This window comes from Parasteatoda tepidariorum, chromosome 5 (assembly GCF_043381705.1).
Source record: "Parasteatoda tepidariorum isolate YZ-2023 chromosome 5, CAS_Ptep_4.0, whole genome shotgun sequence".
Lineage (NCBI taxonomy): Eukaryota > Metazoa > Arthropoda > Arachnida > Araneae > Theridiidae > Parasteatoda > Parasteatoda tepidariorum.
In genome coordinates this window covers 6,406,268-6,423,144 of record NC_092208.1, presented here as the reverse complement: position 1 = coordinate 6,423,144, position 16,877 = coordinate 6,406,268, and the positions used below count along the sequence as shown (strand labels likewise).

At 31.6% G+C, this 16,877-nt stretch overlaps 1 protein-coding gene across 1 annotated transcript in view; it reads left to right on the top strand.

Annotated features, from left to right (window-relative positions):
- The first annotated feature begins 9,446 nt into the window (after window positions 1-9,446).
- Window positions 9,447-16,877, top strand: part of LOC107440992 (voltage-dependent calcium channel gamma-1 subunit) — a 161,093-nt gene continuing 153,662 nt past the window's right edge. Inside the window, exon 1 of the mRNA XM_016054224.3 lies at window positions 9,447-9,639. The gene's annotated coding sequence lies outside the window, so the exon portion shown is untranslated. The remainder of the gene's footprint in view (window positions 9,640-16,877) is intronic.

The window sequence follows — 16,877 nt, the reverse complement described above, 5'->3', positions numbered from 1 at the left end:
CAAATAAAATAAAACACAATTCATGTATTCACAAAAAATTAATAAATAAATAAAATAAAGAACATTTTAGTAAACATTCTAAGCTAGCCAAAACATTAAATTTCATATAAAGCACAAGTAATTGGAAAATGATAATAATTGCTGAGATATAGTCTCATTATTGCCTGTTAGCGTACAATTAGTTTGCTAGTAAAACGGTTTCTTGGTTTTCATTTGTGTGTAATGGAAATTCTAATTATTTTCATTCAAAAAGTCTTTCAAAATATGATTTTACTCCTCTATTTCAATTACGAGGTACTTTGATATATGGGTCGTATTAAAAGTTTAAAATATAAGAAAGTGTTTTACAACATCCACTAAGATGACAAATTGTCTGTCAAGGATGATGAAAAAAATTAATAGTTAAAAAAACAATTCATTGCGATAATGAACATTTAGCTGTAATGTTATTATTGTTCAGTTATCTAACAGACTTTTTCGCGGTTTTCCTTTGCATTTAACGCAACATTTGATTTGTCTAAATTTTAATTTAATTTTAAATAATATATAGGTTACTACAAAAGCTTTTATAAACATGATTTTACTTTGATATTTAAATTGCAAGTTACTTTGATTTCTGGGTCGTGTTAAAAGTTAAAAATATAGGAAAAGTATTTCACAACATCCACTAAGATGACAAATTGTCTGTCAAGGATGATAAAAAAAAATTAATGGTTAAAAAAACAATTCATTGCGATAATGAACATTTAGCTGTAATGCGATTATTGTTCAGCAATCTAAAAGACATTTTCGTGGTTTTCCTTTGCATTTAACGCAACATTTGATTACTTTAATTTCAACTTAATCTTAGTTAAAATAAACTAGGAGGCTTCGCCCCCTGCTCGCTGGCGCTCTCCAACCCCCGGAACTGCTTTCGCAGTTCATTTCGGAATTCTTCGCAATCCGATGCTCGTTTTACTCGCTCATTCTTAACGTCTAGCTTTTATATACTTTTTTGAACACTGAAGTTCCGAAAACTTTTCACTGTAGAAAATTCTAAACCTGTGCATTTCAATATTAATTTGAAATTGCAAACAGTTCACATATTTTTCTTAATCACACTATTCTAAATTTCAGTTGTTGAGAAAAGTAACTGTTGTAAGTTTTGTTTTAAAGTCTTTCCCACCAGAGGGCTAAAACCATGTGTTGTAAAACAATATGAAATAGTACTGAACGCCAGATGTAAAGCATCGGTTTCGATGAAGATAATTTTGCGAGAATTTTTTTGATAATGCGGCGAGAATTCACCCGATTAGACATATAATGCTCACTACGTGCTCTTGCGCGACGAAGTCTATCAATTAAAAATGAAAACTGTTGCCAACGCGAGAAAAGAAATATCATCGGTTTTATTGATACATACGTATTAGCGTTTTATATAATATAGATGATAGATTTCTTAGTAACTATTAGATTGTTTTTTAAAATTAAAAATATCAAAATATATTTTGCTCGTAGTTGGAGCGTCAGGAAAAAAAAAATATTTATAAAAGGGTTAAATGAAGAGAAAATATTTTTATTTTTGACAGGTAAGAAAATTATATGAGGTATCACTTTTGAAAATAAATTTCTATTACCTCATCAAACTCTCGCATCGTCTTTAGAAAAAGAAGAATTCTGTATTTTTCATCTGATAAAAAAAAAAAAAAAAAAAAAAATNAAAAAAAAAAAAAAAAAGAATTATTTTCTTTTTTAAGTCATTTGAAAAAAACATTTTCTTTCGTTGCATTTTATTTACCTAACTATATGTTAAATAGATTAATTTTAAAACCCTCAAATGTCAGTTACCCTACTGTAAAGTTATTCCTACCTGTTATAAAGTTATTCCTTCAGGATTCCTTTGTCCTTCCAATTGAAAACATTATCCTTCATCACGCTAAATTGCAATTAATCAATGTTTAATTTAATCAAGAAAGGGGGGAAAAACTAAAGAATTGGGAGATCGATAAAGAAAAAGAAGGGAAACCGGTGTTTAACAGATAACGAGACATGTAAAAAGAAAATATTAAAATGAACAAAATGTCTTTTTTATTTTCTTCTTTTTTTCACAACGACTTTTTTAAAAAAAAAAAAGAAAATGAATAAATAAAATTGATATAGTTTTTTTCCTCGTTTTCGAAATGAGATTATGGAAATGATCTTAATTAACTGATTATCACTTTTGATGGAATTAATCCTTTTTTTCTGGAAAAGATCAGTAATATTTTAAATAAAATAACTTTTATTTTTGAAAATTTTAATTTAATATATTTCATCGAATGCAGTGCTTTAGAAATCGATGGAAATTAATTGTTTTTAATGGTTCGAAACTGTTGAAAAAATAAATAAATGAATGTGATCGACCAAAAATTATATTTTACAATCTTTTTTTTTTACAATTTGATATGCATATTCGCTGGTTTACTAGTACTGATACAATGATTTATTAATAACTTGATTTTTTTTTTTATTCGTCAATTCAGCTATTCATTTTCTTCCATTCCCTGGATTTATTTTTCTTTACTTATTCTCTGCGTCTAGTATAAAATCATTTATTGAAACAATTGGGTATAATATAAAAAAAACACAACTACTTCCGCTTAGTAGGAATAACATTTACCATGACGCAATGCTAAATTCAATGCCACTATCCACATAAATCAATTATTAATCAAAAATCGAATATCAATTACTTTTCTTTATAATGCAAAAAATGTGGCGAGCATCTATTTAAACGATCAAACACTTCGTTTGTTTATTTGTGGCTTGAAGTTAGGCTCGCAGAAAATGCCGTTCATGGGTTAAATTTAGTAGGAATAACACAACCTGTGACGTAGGCTATAGTATACCCAATTGATTAAAAAAATGTACTTTTAAAATTAAAGATTTTTATTTATTTAATGCCGTGGGACTAGGTCAGGAATATCTTTAGTAGGCTAACATAGGAACGTTATATAAGGGGACACTAAAGTTCTTCTTTACCTTAACGTCTGAACGGGTGCAACAGCGTCTAGGTGTCGTAAAGTGGCTATGCTTGTCTAGTTGAGACTGCTTTCAGCACCACCTGTTGGAAAAATGTGGAATGAACGACTCTGATATGAGAAAACAGAGACACCTTGCGCTTAGGTGAGATGCCTTGTTCGCCAACTCTGTTACACAACTTTCCCTCTGTCTTTATAACTAGTTAACCCATTTTTAGGCTATAAGGGTTCAGTTTCGTTGTCTTGTAATTCTGAACCCAACTCAGAAGACATAGAAACTCCTAGATTTAGCGTTGGGTGAGACTAACCTTTCTGGAGAATTGTTTTGCTGGAATTAACCCGCACTTGCGTAACATAGAGGGGAAAACCTCCTCTGGTTAATCCAACGGCAGGGAGATTATAACTCATGATCCGTGTTTCATTAGATATATTTTACCCTAGCACTGTGGTCGGTGCGAGCAGGAAGAAGAATTCAATTCGTACTGCCATTTCTAGGTTTCGCATTGGGAAGCTAGCGCTCTTTCTTTTTGAGCCATCGCGACTCTTTTACCTTATCTTCTACAATTTTTTTTTTTTAAAAAAGGCTATGGTTTTCAAAAGTGACGCTGTATTACCTGTTTAACCAAAGAACTCCTACAGAGTTTCTGGCTAACTGCTGCTTTAGAAACGAGACGGAGCCGCGATAGCCCAGAGGATAGAGCGTTTGCCTTCCAATGAGGTGAACCGGGTTCGATTCCCCAGCCATCGCTGGTTGAAACGAATCAGCATCCGGCTTGCACCAAGCATGGTGCTGACGTAAAAATATCGTCAGTGGTAGACGGATCAGGGCCTTGCCGTCAGGCTAACCGTGGGAAATCGTGGTTTTCCTCTCCATGTAACGTAAATGCGGGTTAGTGCCATCAAAAAGTCCTCCACGAAGGCAAATTTCTCGCAGTACTTGATCCAGGAGTTCTCTTGTCTTCTGGATTGGGTTCAAAATTACAAGGCTAAGTAGTTGAACATTAGTAATCGTAAACCCAAAAACTTGGGCTGGCTGTTCAACGACAGTTATAAATTAAAATATAGAAACAAGACAAAGCTCATTTCATAGAGGGGAGCAATTATTATTTTTCCTCATACTCAAAGCCTGTCCTATCTGTTTACCATGTAACCATAGCCACCGATAGCGCTTCAGACAACTGACAAGGGGGAGTTCTTAAGTTAGATAGATAGTAAATCTATTATGTTATAATGCATATTGAGACAAAGAGGTAAAAGATATCACCTTGAATACTTTTACCCTAATGATCGAAATTTTACGTACTAAGAGAAATGCTCAACATTGCTTTTCAGTAAATGATTGGGCTGTTGCGGTTGGCGACTTTTTAGTCCGGCCCTACTCGTTGCCTTAACCTTTAACATCTGCAAATGATCTCATATTTCTGGAAAAGCTGTTACTAAAGCTTACTTGACAACATGTCAGGCACCATCTGTGGCTTCAACATGATACACCACCACCCCATTATTGCAAATGTGTTCGTGAATATTTGAATGTTTTGTGAACGATGGATTGAGTGTAGTGGACCGATTCCCCGGCCACTACGCTATCCTGATTTATGCAACAAGGATTTCTTTCGTTGGGGTGCAGTGAGAAGTACTGTGTACGCAACACCCGTGGATTTCGAAATGATTCTGATTGCAAGAATCGTCTATGCTGCCGCGGATACAAAATCCAGGTGTATTTGAGCGATTATGACGGTGTAACGATTACATCACTAGCCATGGTGAAAACTTTCAACATCTTGCGGGGCATTTTCACATATCATCTACCAGAGACGTGGTGGCTCAGGGGATAGAGCTCTTGCCTCCTAATCAGGTGACCCGGTTTCGATTCCAGCAACAGCTGGTCGATTTGAATTCCCCACCCGGCTCACACCGACCGCAGTGCTGAAGCAAAAATATCCTCAGTGGTAGACGGATCAGGGCCTAGCCGTCAGGTTGACTGTGGGAAATCTTCGTGGTTTTCCTCTCCGTGTAGCGCAAATGCGGGTTAGTTCCATCAAAAAGTCCTCCACGAAGGCAAATTTCTCCCAATATTTTATCCAGGAGTACTTCTGGATTGTGTTCAAAATTACAAGGCTAAGTAGTTGAATATTACTGGTCGTAAACCCAAATATTGGGTCGGCTGTTCAACGACGGTTATATGAGAAAAAAAAAGTAATTTGTCTTGTTTTTCAGGGTTCTATCGTTTAAAAGTCACCGCAAACACAACATTTATTTAAAAATACGCTGGAAGTTTTCTATTTTTTTGTTCCGGTTTCAGAAAACTAAAACTAATTGTTTATACTAAGAGCCTATTTTAAATTTGCATTAGCTCATCTTTTTTTTTCCTTTGTTGTAACTCGTTGGTAATTTCTTTCGCATCTCCTTGTTTTTCTCTTTCATTTTGTATTTCGATATTGAAGAAGATAGTACCAGAATGATCGTATATATGTTTAAAGCAGAGCCGGATTATACCTTTCGTAGGCCCTAGGCATAGCCGTTTTTGGGCCCTCCCCTCCTTCCCCCACTCCTCCCCTCTTTTCAAAATATATGCTAAAATTTTCCTGCATATTTTTTTTTTACATTTTTATTAATATGGATTTTAATTAACGAATTTGTTTATTGAACTTTATCTGCAATACCGACATACTGCCGATATTGCAGTTGATATCGATAATACCATTATGATTAGTTCGATCGATAACTATGTAAACACTTTACGTCAACAATACAACAACAAACCAGCAAAGAAAACAGTGAAATTGATAGTGAGATTAATTACAAGAAATATTTATACAGTAGAGAACCAATTATCTGGCATGCTCGGGACCATCGCTATCCCGGATGTCTGAATTTCCCAGTTTTCTGGATCGACCAAAAAGTGTCATTAATCGATGTTTTATCGAACCCGAATTACAAGGAAATTACACAAAAATTTGTCAGAATCTGAGATTAAACTAAAAGCGCAAAATTTGGTGAAAATTTACTCATCCGATTTAGAGAAAAACTTTGTAGATGAATTTTTACTATTTTCAAATTTATATGAACATAAATCTGCACAAGAAATGTTGAAGGCTCAAATTAAAGATAAACTTGTGAATACTTTTCCTAACGTTCACATTGCATTAAGAATATATTTGTCGATTCTTGGATCAAATGCAGAAGGAGAAAGATCTTTCTCCAGATTAAAATTGATAAAAAATTATTTGCGTTCAACAATGAATCAAGATCGTTTGGCATCGCTCGCACTTATGTCTATTGAATACGACATTTTGCGTAGTTTGGAATTCGACAGCATAATACAAGATTTCGTTGAATCCAAAAATCGCAAAAAAGTAATATATTAGATCATAAGATTCTGCAAAATATATTAAAAAAAAGGTTTGTTATATTTTTATTTGTATCTTCATAATTTTGTGCAAAATACACTTGTTGTTTTTAAAGCTAAATTATTTTTATCAAAATTTTTTTTCTCCCAAGTGTTTCGTAGGCCCTAGGCACGTGCCTAGTGTGCCTATAGGTTAATCCGGCCCTGGTTTAAAGCGACATTTTTTTTTCCGCACTGCCTTTCTTCTAGACTGATCTTTACTTATTTAGGCATCTCAATTAACTTACAAAAAGTGTATGCGTACAATTATTGTTGCAGATTAAGTTAAGAGACAAAGTGTTATGTAAACGACTTATTTCATTCAAAATTTCAAACATATATAAAGTTTCAGCTAATTCGGCATTAGAGATGCATCAGGTCAATGTTAATATCACACTTTTTGTGTTTTGCCTTATATCAATAACTTTTTAAATGAAACGGAAGCATTTTGAACTTAAATTTCAAATTCGTTCATCCAAAGATAGTTTCATGAAAAAAAACATAATTTTAATAATCAATTATTATTTAGTAATTATAGAACAAATATGCAATTGTACGATATACTACCCAGAAAGCATGTATAACCTTACGGCAACCTTGTGGTCGGAATTTTGCTTTTTATTGTCACCAAAATGTTTATACTAAAAACCTTTTTTCAATGAAGCAAAAATATTGCAATTTCAAACCTTTCATCCTAAAAGGATTAAAAATTATTTTTTAAAGTTTTTTTTAAAAAGTGATGTCACTTAGGTAAAATGGTCACTTTGGCCAATAATGACGTTTTCGATGACGTCACACTTTAGCGATAGGATCAAATTGCATTGTCCATTAAAATTTCATGACAAGGTCGATTTTAGCTGAGCATACAAGACTTTGCGAAAAAAAACCTCATAATGACCTAGATTTAGGATTATTTTCACATTGAGGCCAGCTTTATTCAAGTATTTTTTCATGCTTGAAAACCCTAACACAACCTCGATTTTCAGGTTTTTATATAGAAGGTTGTTTCTCCAAAGGTTTTGGATTAGGGTAATGTGCGTAGAATAGAGCAGATGGTCACAGATCTCATTTAGAAGGTTTACACGTAAACCGCATTAAAAACCTTTTTAGGTTTACATTAAGAGGTTTTTGCTCAGTGGAAATAAACCTTATTTTGCTATCTGGGCTATTCTTTACATCAATTCAAACTATATAGTTTTAAATGACGAATTACGAAATTTGGACGAAATCGATCGGATAAATCTTGAGAAACAAAAATTTTAAAATTGGACTTATTGAAAATTTATAAATCAGAAACTATTCGATCGATTGTCTATGAATTTGAGAATGCTACTTGTACCTTCTTCAATTAAGGTCTTTAATTTTGGTCCAAGAGAGGACGGGGCTGGCACCCAGAGCCTGACTAAGGCAGGGGCATACGGGGCAGTTGCCCCGGGCTCCCACATCAGAGGGGGTCCCAAATCAAATAGAAAGTTTATTTTACGTTTTCTTCTTTCATGAACTTTTTTTTAAACACAATATCATTACAGTGTAAAATCCGTTAGTATTATGTTAGCTTCTTCATTAATCTATGGATGGTGCTTTCAATATAAATGTAAACAATAACAATCTCGAGCTCAATACCTGCTCTAATTCCGGTTAGAAAGTTTGCAGCTGCTTACTACAGTTTATTCAGCGAGGCGATATTTTCAACCGGATAATTTTGTTTTCAGAAAAAGAAGTAAATCAGATAATTTCTGAGCTCAAATCTGCCGTGTTTCGTAAGATATCTGGTGAGTTTGAAGTGAAAATTTGTTTTAGATATTTATAGATATATTGTTAAAAAAGGTGAAATGGTTGCTAGATTTCGAATAACTCGCTTTTTTGGCAGTCCTGATTTGGCCTCTTTCAATTTGTTTATTACTGTTTGTTCTTGTCGTTAGCGTTGCACCTTTAGCATCGTAACACAGGTATTGTTAGCATTGTAAACACAAGTAATTAGCAATCAAATACCACGTTTGCAAGAATCTCAAAATACAATGATCACGTTGTGAACCAAACGGCTTTAAAATACACCGAAAACAGTAACCCGGGAGTATAGGCGGTATGGAGCTTTCGGAGTTCCCTAGTGTAGAAAACCCCATCCATAGTTATGAACACAAAAAATCTGTATTTCGTAAATCCATGCCTTTATAGGGAGGCATTCAGTTAAATTTTCGCAATTATGATGGACAAATTTCGCCAATCAAAAACCTGTATTTTTAAATATCGCAAAAATACGGGTTTCTGATTGGCTTAATTGAGCCATGGCAATAGCGAAAATTTAGCTGAATTCCGCTCTAATGTCAACAAGGATATGAACTTTTCGCAGCTAGATGACATTCGCCTTGATGGACATAGAATTGTCAGAAAATCAATAAAATGGATAGAACGTTATTTCGTCTCACCATCGGAGACTTCATAGCTATTTTAGGTTCTAGTCTATTTTCTTGTTATATATGTATAATGAGGTGAAAAATTTAAATATCTCCATAAACTTCGGTTTTTCATTACTGAAGTAGCGAAGTAGAGGGGTCCCCAAAGAAGTTTTTGTCCCGGACCCCAATTAGGCTGAGCCGGGCCCTGCTGGCACGTAAACAATTTCATAACTTCTAACTTCCGAGCCTTATTTTCAAGTTGAGATTGAGGCAACGTAGCTGCTGAGGATTTGCTTAGTTGTCGAATCTTGAATCGAATGCAAGATACTTCGAGCTCATTACCGAAGAGCAATAAGATTCGAACAAAGTTACAGTTAACGCTCCTTTATTTACTTGTTTATTTATTAATTCATTTTTGACTTTCAGAGTTATATTGAGTATGCTTGTTAAGAATTCTAAAATAGCATAACTTCATGAATAATATAAAACTCTAATTTATTTTTTATGGTCAAAAATTATTTTTCGAAACAATGGAATTCAAATTTACAGCCTGTTAATTAAAGAAACAATTAAGAGAACATTTTATTATGAGCTTCCTTAAGTGAAACTTGATGAAGTTGTCAGCGTAAAATGTATATCTACAGTCATTGGCCATAGGTGTCCGAACGATAAATAGAAAAATCAATCGTAAGCGCGAAAGGGTGCGAAAATGTTGGCAATGAACTGGCGATCGCCGCTTCGTCGCCAAGGCGTCTGCTTCGTTCGAAAAGTGCAACAGATGCCACTCTCCCTCTCTAAATCGGTGTCTCTTCAGGGATTCGTGGAGGCAGGCCTTTGAACCTTCTCCTTCAGATAGGTAAGAAGATCTGTTTTCATCTGTCATGTTTAGAATATCACATTCGCCTAGTCGAAAAAAATAGTTCTTCCGTAAAATAGAATTCCTTAACTCAAACTTCACGGAATGCGACTTCAGTAGATAGAATTTCTCTTCACTTCGAGATGTAGAATGGAATCGTTTAGTAATTTAATTTTTTATCGTCTGCATATATCATTGTTCCGCGCGGGACAAACAGAGCTGATATGAATGATTAAACGACTTTTTTTTTCTTCTTTTTCCCTTTGTTCGATCAATATTTCGGTTCCATTTATGAATTCTTTTATTAATAGGAAATTATCGTTTGAAAGTTTTATTAAGCAATAGTTACAACTGAAAAATATGAATTGCCTCGATATATATTTTATACTTCATTAAATTATGCTAATATAAACATTTTGGCTAAGAATGTAAAGAATAAATAGTTCTTGTTCTTTTAAGAAGTTGGTGTATTTTTTATAAATTAGGAAACCAGGGGTCTGTTTAGAAGAAATTTGAGTCCGTTAACGGACTCTTCACAAAATATCTTTCCATAAAAACGGACCCTTTACAAAATAATTTATCTTTTAATCGGACCTTTCACAAGTTTGTTTATCTTCATTATTGTTTTGTTAATCGAACAAACACTTCCCGGGAGGAAAAAAAAAAAAAAGACGGTTCGAAACGAACTAAGTTTTCCAAGTTTCCTTAAGTTTAAATTCCAAATGTAGTATTCTAAGAAAATATTTCTGCTTTTGAAAACATCGTGTGCACATTCTTATGATATTAAATGATAATTTCGTTTTTTTTTTGTAAATAAATATTTGATCAATTTATATTTATTCATAAAATTAATTAATAGAATATTATGTAAATAAAAATTAATTTCTGGTAATTTTTTAAATAAATTTTATAAATTTTAGAATTGTTTAAGTTTACTTAATGCGTAACACATTAAAAGTGATACATAACTAAGTTGTGTTATTTAAAATATGCCAATTGAAATTTTTAAAAATGTGAGTGATTTTGTTTCCATTATTCGTCCGAAATGAATATTTTGCTTTGAGCAGTATAGGCTGAATACCAAATAATTGTATGTTGCATCGCTATTTTAGTAGCAGCAATTGTTGAGCATAATCTTGTATCTATTTACAATTTAATAACTTCTTGAAAAGGTTTTTAGCAATTTTTGCAATAACAGGACCCTATTTGCACAAATTCATAAAAGCAGGACCCTGATGGGAAGAATGTGACTTAACGCTTAGTTTATATTCACAAATTATGAGTAATTTTTTCACAATTTTACAAAATCTGGACCTTTCACAAAATGTCTGGACATACCCCTGGAAACGACACATGAATGATAATAACATTGATAGTGTTTTATAGAATGTATTAACGAAAAATGAGGCATACACGGGGAATGGAATTTCTATTAAGTTGTATTTCAAATTCTAGTTACATGTTTAATTAGTTTTTCTATTCACAGAACAAAGTATCAAACATAATAACTTATTCATTAAAAATCCGCATGATTTCTTGCCTCGAATTTTTGTGAGTTATGTGCGAAACATTTTATGTTTTCTAGAATGCTTTGTTGAGAATATTAATATTTTTATTATATTAATATTAATTAATATAATAATATTAATATTTTATTATATTAATATTTTAATATTTTTTCTGAAAATTATTTGTGACATAACACGGAACTTGAACAAAAGCATATTCTATACGAATAATTGCTACATAGTTTGGCGTTAAAGATTCCCTAATTTGACATCATTCCATTTTTCAAGTGTACCAAAACTATTTAGTACTTTCTGAAGTACATTTGCGTTGTTAAGGTCAGTATGATAATCGATCTGGTTTACAGAATCTTATGATAGAAATGAAAATTATGTTAAGTGAATTTTTACTACTTTTCAATTAAGCTATTGAATATAAGACGCCTTAATCGGAATATATTTCAAATGAAAAAATTTTTTAAAAGTCGTTTTGAATTTGGACATGATTAATTTTTTTTAATACGCGAAGTATAATAGCAGAAACACAAATTTAAAATAATGAATTTGAATCATTGCGCAATTATAGCGAACTATAAAAATACTACATGCTAACAGAAAGGTTACATTTAAACCAGGACTGTTGAGTCAAAATCGAAGAAAATTTTGTGTGAGTCTTAAGTCGGAAAAATTTGCTTCTTAAAAGTTAGGTTACAGTTAGAAAAAAAAATCTTATAAAAATTATATAGAAAAACAATTATTAATCAGCATGTTTTCAAAATACCACTCAAAGGAATATTGAGACAGTTATTTATATTATAAGTTCTACAATTTAAAAAGCACCTGGATTCCAAAAACAAATTTACTTATTTAGCCAAGTTGAAAAGTTAATTGAAAAGATATGCAAATGAATCCTATGTATCATATTCAAGAATATTCTTTAAAAATCTTCTTGTCCGGAGTTGTTTATAAATGAGCGATTGTGCGTGTAGATATCGAGTTCTCTTCTTACAATGGCTTTGTACAATTTTAATGTTTCTATATTCTAACTAATCTCTTTGTAGTATTTATTTTTCTTTTGCTATTTCCTGTTGTGTAATACACAATACATTAAAATATATTTTAATTTTAAATAAAACACTTTTAGCTCTTACAGTGCCGAAAAAAATATATAATTTGAAATTAATGTTTATTTAGTACTATAGAGCATTAGTATTTTCTGAGAATTCGATAAAATTTTTTAAGGGAGTAATAGTCGGATTCGGACATAACTACCCATTCTGCAGATCTGGATTGAACTCGCTAATTTCGAACATTTTATCGTAATATCTTAAAACAGAGATCTCGACGCCTTTATTTTTTAATATTGATTCCGAGTTTAGTTTCAAAATGTGGTTTGTAGATACGGTATAAAGAATATCAATTTAAAATAATGACAAGAAAAAATTTAAAAACAAATTCACGAATTTAAAAAAAGGCTTACAAAGACATGGCTGTGAAAAAACTATCAACCAAACTGTTAAACCAGCAACTGTTTACACCAAAGTGCTGTGTTACATATATATATATATATATTTATATATGTAACACAATAAAGACAAAAAAAGATACAAAAGAGAGATTAACGAAGAAAATCTATATATATATTTCTCTTACACGGTGACAAAAAAAGCCTCATTACAACTCCTCGAATGGCAACGCTAGAAAATCGACCCATAATTGCCGCTAAGAATGTCACATGTCAAATCTAGCTGAGGTGGCTCAACATAGAGCTCTTTTAAAAAACGGAAACTAAAATAACCAGAGAGTGCTTCCGAAATTCACCCTATCAGCTGCGGCAATCTCATACGATTAAGCTAGGCAGAAGTGAGTAGTCTTTGTCGATAGATCTCTATTTTAGTATTTCATCGAAAGCGCTTTTTTTCACGAATTAATATATTACGAATTTATTTGACGATTTTTGATTTATATCACGAATTTATTTGTTTTATTATTGTTATTAGTTATTCATTGGAAAATGAGTCTCAGTCGTGCTGTTACGCTTTAAGATTTTATACTATAGCACATTTCTAATAGGTTTACCGAATTACATGTCATTTATTTGAATTCAAATTTATCTTAATGACTTAGTATTTACTAAAAAGATGTAATTTAAAAAAAAAGTTGTTATATATATTTGAATGATTGTTTTGAATTCTTAGAATTTTGTGCATTTGCAATGTACCTAAGTTAGTAGCGAGCGAAGCAAACCATATAAGATTGCGTAGCAATTTTCGGGGGTTGGCGAGCGTTAGCGAGCAGAGGGCGCAGCCCACTAGTTACTAAAAATAAGTGCTATTTAGTGAATATATTTTTCCCACGTTTTTTCCTCACTAGTATGAAACAATAAATAAATTATTAGCTAGATTATTAAACTTTTTTTAGATTAGTAAACTTCTTTGAAGATTATTTAAAGAAATTATTGCGAAGATTGTTGAGGTATTATTATTATTATTTTGACGAAAGGTAGAAAATCTGATCTAAGTCGTCACTTCTTTGGGGTCAAAATTAAATTTTTTCCCGAAAAGAAAAAATTCTTAACATTCGTAGAGTCGTTGGTACCATGTAGATGGATCAATGTCACCCAAACAGCATAAGAAAGAAGAGAGATTTATTACACCCATGCCCGAAGTGGGATATGAACCCGGGATCTCTCTGGTACGAGGGCAACTCTTTAGCCACTGTATATACAAGTCGGCTTTATCGTCACTTTATTTTCGATCGTCTAGTCTTTATTCTGGGTAATAATCAACCACAATGCACTACGAGGATGTTCCGTAAATGTGAAAACATTTTAGTTCTCTATTTGAGACTTCGCGTTTCGTCACAAATCACGTGATTTCGTGACGTAATATTTTTTCAAAATTAACGAAATGCAGCTCAAGAAATGCTGAATCGTCAAATGTGAGAGTTTTTATTTCTGAGAGTGTATTACAAGTCTTGTTAATATTTTTTTTCAATATTGTAATATTCAAAATCTTTCTTCTAGATTTCAAAATCTTTCTTCTTTCTCCTAGTTTTGGAAAAGGGCTTTTCAAAACTTTATTCTCAGAAACTATTTAACCTTAATCTTAATGTCACTTTCTAATTTTTTCTAGTAAGCCCTTTAATTCTAACCCCAGGCAAAAGTTGTTTCATCCAGTCTTTAGATGTGTACTACTGTACAATGTTATTGATAAAAAAATTACAGACAAGAAAAATTAATAAAAATTTGAAACGATATGAACATTCCGCCATAATGCGTGAAAAGATAATAATTTAAAACCGTTAACTCATTGCTCTCAACGCATTCTTATTGGTCCGTAATTCAAAACGAGGTCAAAATTCCAAGTCCGTAATTCAATGCATTCCGGAGAAAAGTAAACTTGAAATAATTTCGAACCGTTTAAGGTTAAAAATTAACTTTTCGCGTTTATCCTACATCGAAAAAAATATTTAACGTCTTTTACTGTTAACAAACATTACTTAAGAAAGTAAAAAAACAAGTCATGCAGCTGCAGTTCAGACTTAAGCTGCAGCTGCAGACTCAAATGAATAGGTTCGAATTAATTTTCATAGAACACTAAATATATAGAACAAACAATAGGTTAATAAAAAAAGAAGAATAATTTAATTGAATAATTTTTAATTCTGATCTAACTATGAGTTTCCCCCCCCCCTGAAAAAAAATTGGGTAGGAAAAAGGGGGGTTGCATGGAGAGCAAAGCGTGCAGGGGACATAACTACCCAATTTTAAGAAAAATTGAGAGATAAAGTCTTTAATTAAAAAAATAACATTTGTGTAAATAAATTATTAACTAGGAAAAATTATTATAAATAAATTATGTTATTTTCTTTAAATGTAACGTGATAGCTAATAAAAAAAATATTCAGTTAGCTGAGTTGAAAATGCAACGCTACTCTTTAATAGAAGCTTTAAAAAACTTTTTTTAAAAATCGAACGATAACGATTTTTTATGTCTGTTTTTTTTTATTTTCATTCTTATAAAACATTAAATTATTAAACAAAATACTGAATAAATCAGCTTAAGTCATGAATATTAACTTAGATATGAATTATCACGTGTTCATTTTTTACTAGACGTAACGAATTTTTAGCTTTTTCCTTAATAAAAGTGCTTTTTATTTTAGCTATATGTAAACCTTGTTGTGCGAGTTTTAATAAGTTTTCGTTATTCAACATCGCATAAAGTGTAATAGTCGAAATCACAGCTGGCTCTGTTGCTATGGTTACTGAAATATTACCTCCCTTTACAATTACATCTCGTAAAATATGCCGTCGTAGTTGAAAATTATCGCCCAGCGCCAGCTAATTTCTTTAGATTAAATTTCCAGACCTGCAGTTTTTTTTTCATTCTTTAATGGTAATACGAAAATATTTTGAGTTTATATTTTAAATCTTTAAAGAAGTTACTGTGGCGTTTATTTTTATGCATTTTTTCTTGACGAGTAAAAAAATGGGAAGCATAAATGTTAATAACATGATTAGAAACATCGCTGTTTTGTAAGCAAAAAGAAGAAGAATTTTTTTTTTCATCAAGCTTTATTACGGTAAAATATTACGATGCAGTGTGAATCATGCGAAATATATTTGGAATTTATTTATGCTTAGTTTATTGCTCACTGTTTGAACGTTAAAAAAGATAGCATTATAGAAATTTTTGTTTGATTGAAAACATGCACACACTATATTTTTTGATTGAAGTCGATAATAAAAATAATATATTCAATTAGTAAGACTCGATTAAAAAGTCGTTTTGTTTAACCTTTGTTTCTCAAGAACTGCTCGACCAATTTCGTTCAATTTTTGTGTTTTGTCTTTTAAAATTACATAGTTTAAACCGTACAATTCATTTTAAATAAAGTTTTTAAAAAAAATAATAAATAACTAATAAAAATTATTCTTAACAAAAATGAAATTTTGGATTTACGAATTTTACAGTTGTGTGATTTTCTGATTCGGTTAAAAACTTCTAGCGATATAGTGAAATACAGGAAAAAGGAATCGAACAAATTAAGGCCACTGCTCTCCTGACCGAGCTATTGTGACCATATTTTACTGATTTGCGGTTATCGCTATATTTTTTGATGTTAAAAATCGAAGTCCCTCTAAAAAAAGGAATGTTTATTCCGAGAAAATATGTTTTTGTGTCTGATTTAGTAACTTAATTAATAGTTAGCATTACTTAATTAGCATATTTGCGGTAATCCTTTTGAACCATAGAGATTGTAAAAATTCGATTATGAGAACAAAAGTTATTCTGGGTGTTGTCTTTTTTTTGCGAATTATATACGTTTACATTTCTCACAATTACATACAAAAGAATGCTTTGTTTACTAATCTCTAACAGTTAAAAAAATCTAAAACTTACAAAAAAACAAACAAAAAAAAAACACGTTAAGTGATTTGAAACTAAAACAAAATGGCGATTGAAAAAAATGGCGACATTCTGATTGAAAAATTGTTAATTTGAAAAATGTTACTTTTAATAATGTTAATTTAATAGTTAGCATTACTTAATTAGCATATTTGCGGTAATCCTTTTGAACCATGGAGATTGGTATTTAGTTAGTAAAAATTCGATTATGAGAACAAAAGTTATTCTGGGCGTTGTCCTTTTTTTTTTGCGAATTATATATAGGGTGACCAGATTTTTTCGGGCAATTCCGGGGACACTCATCTCTACCCCCCCCCCC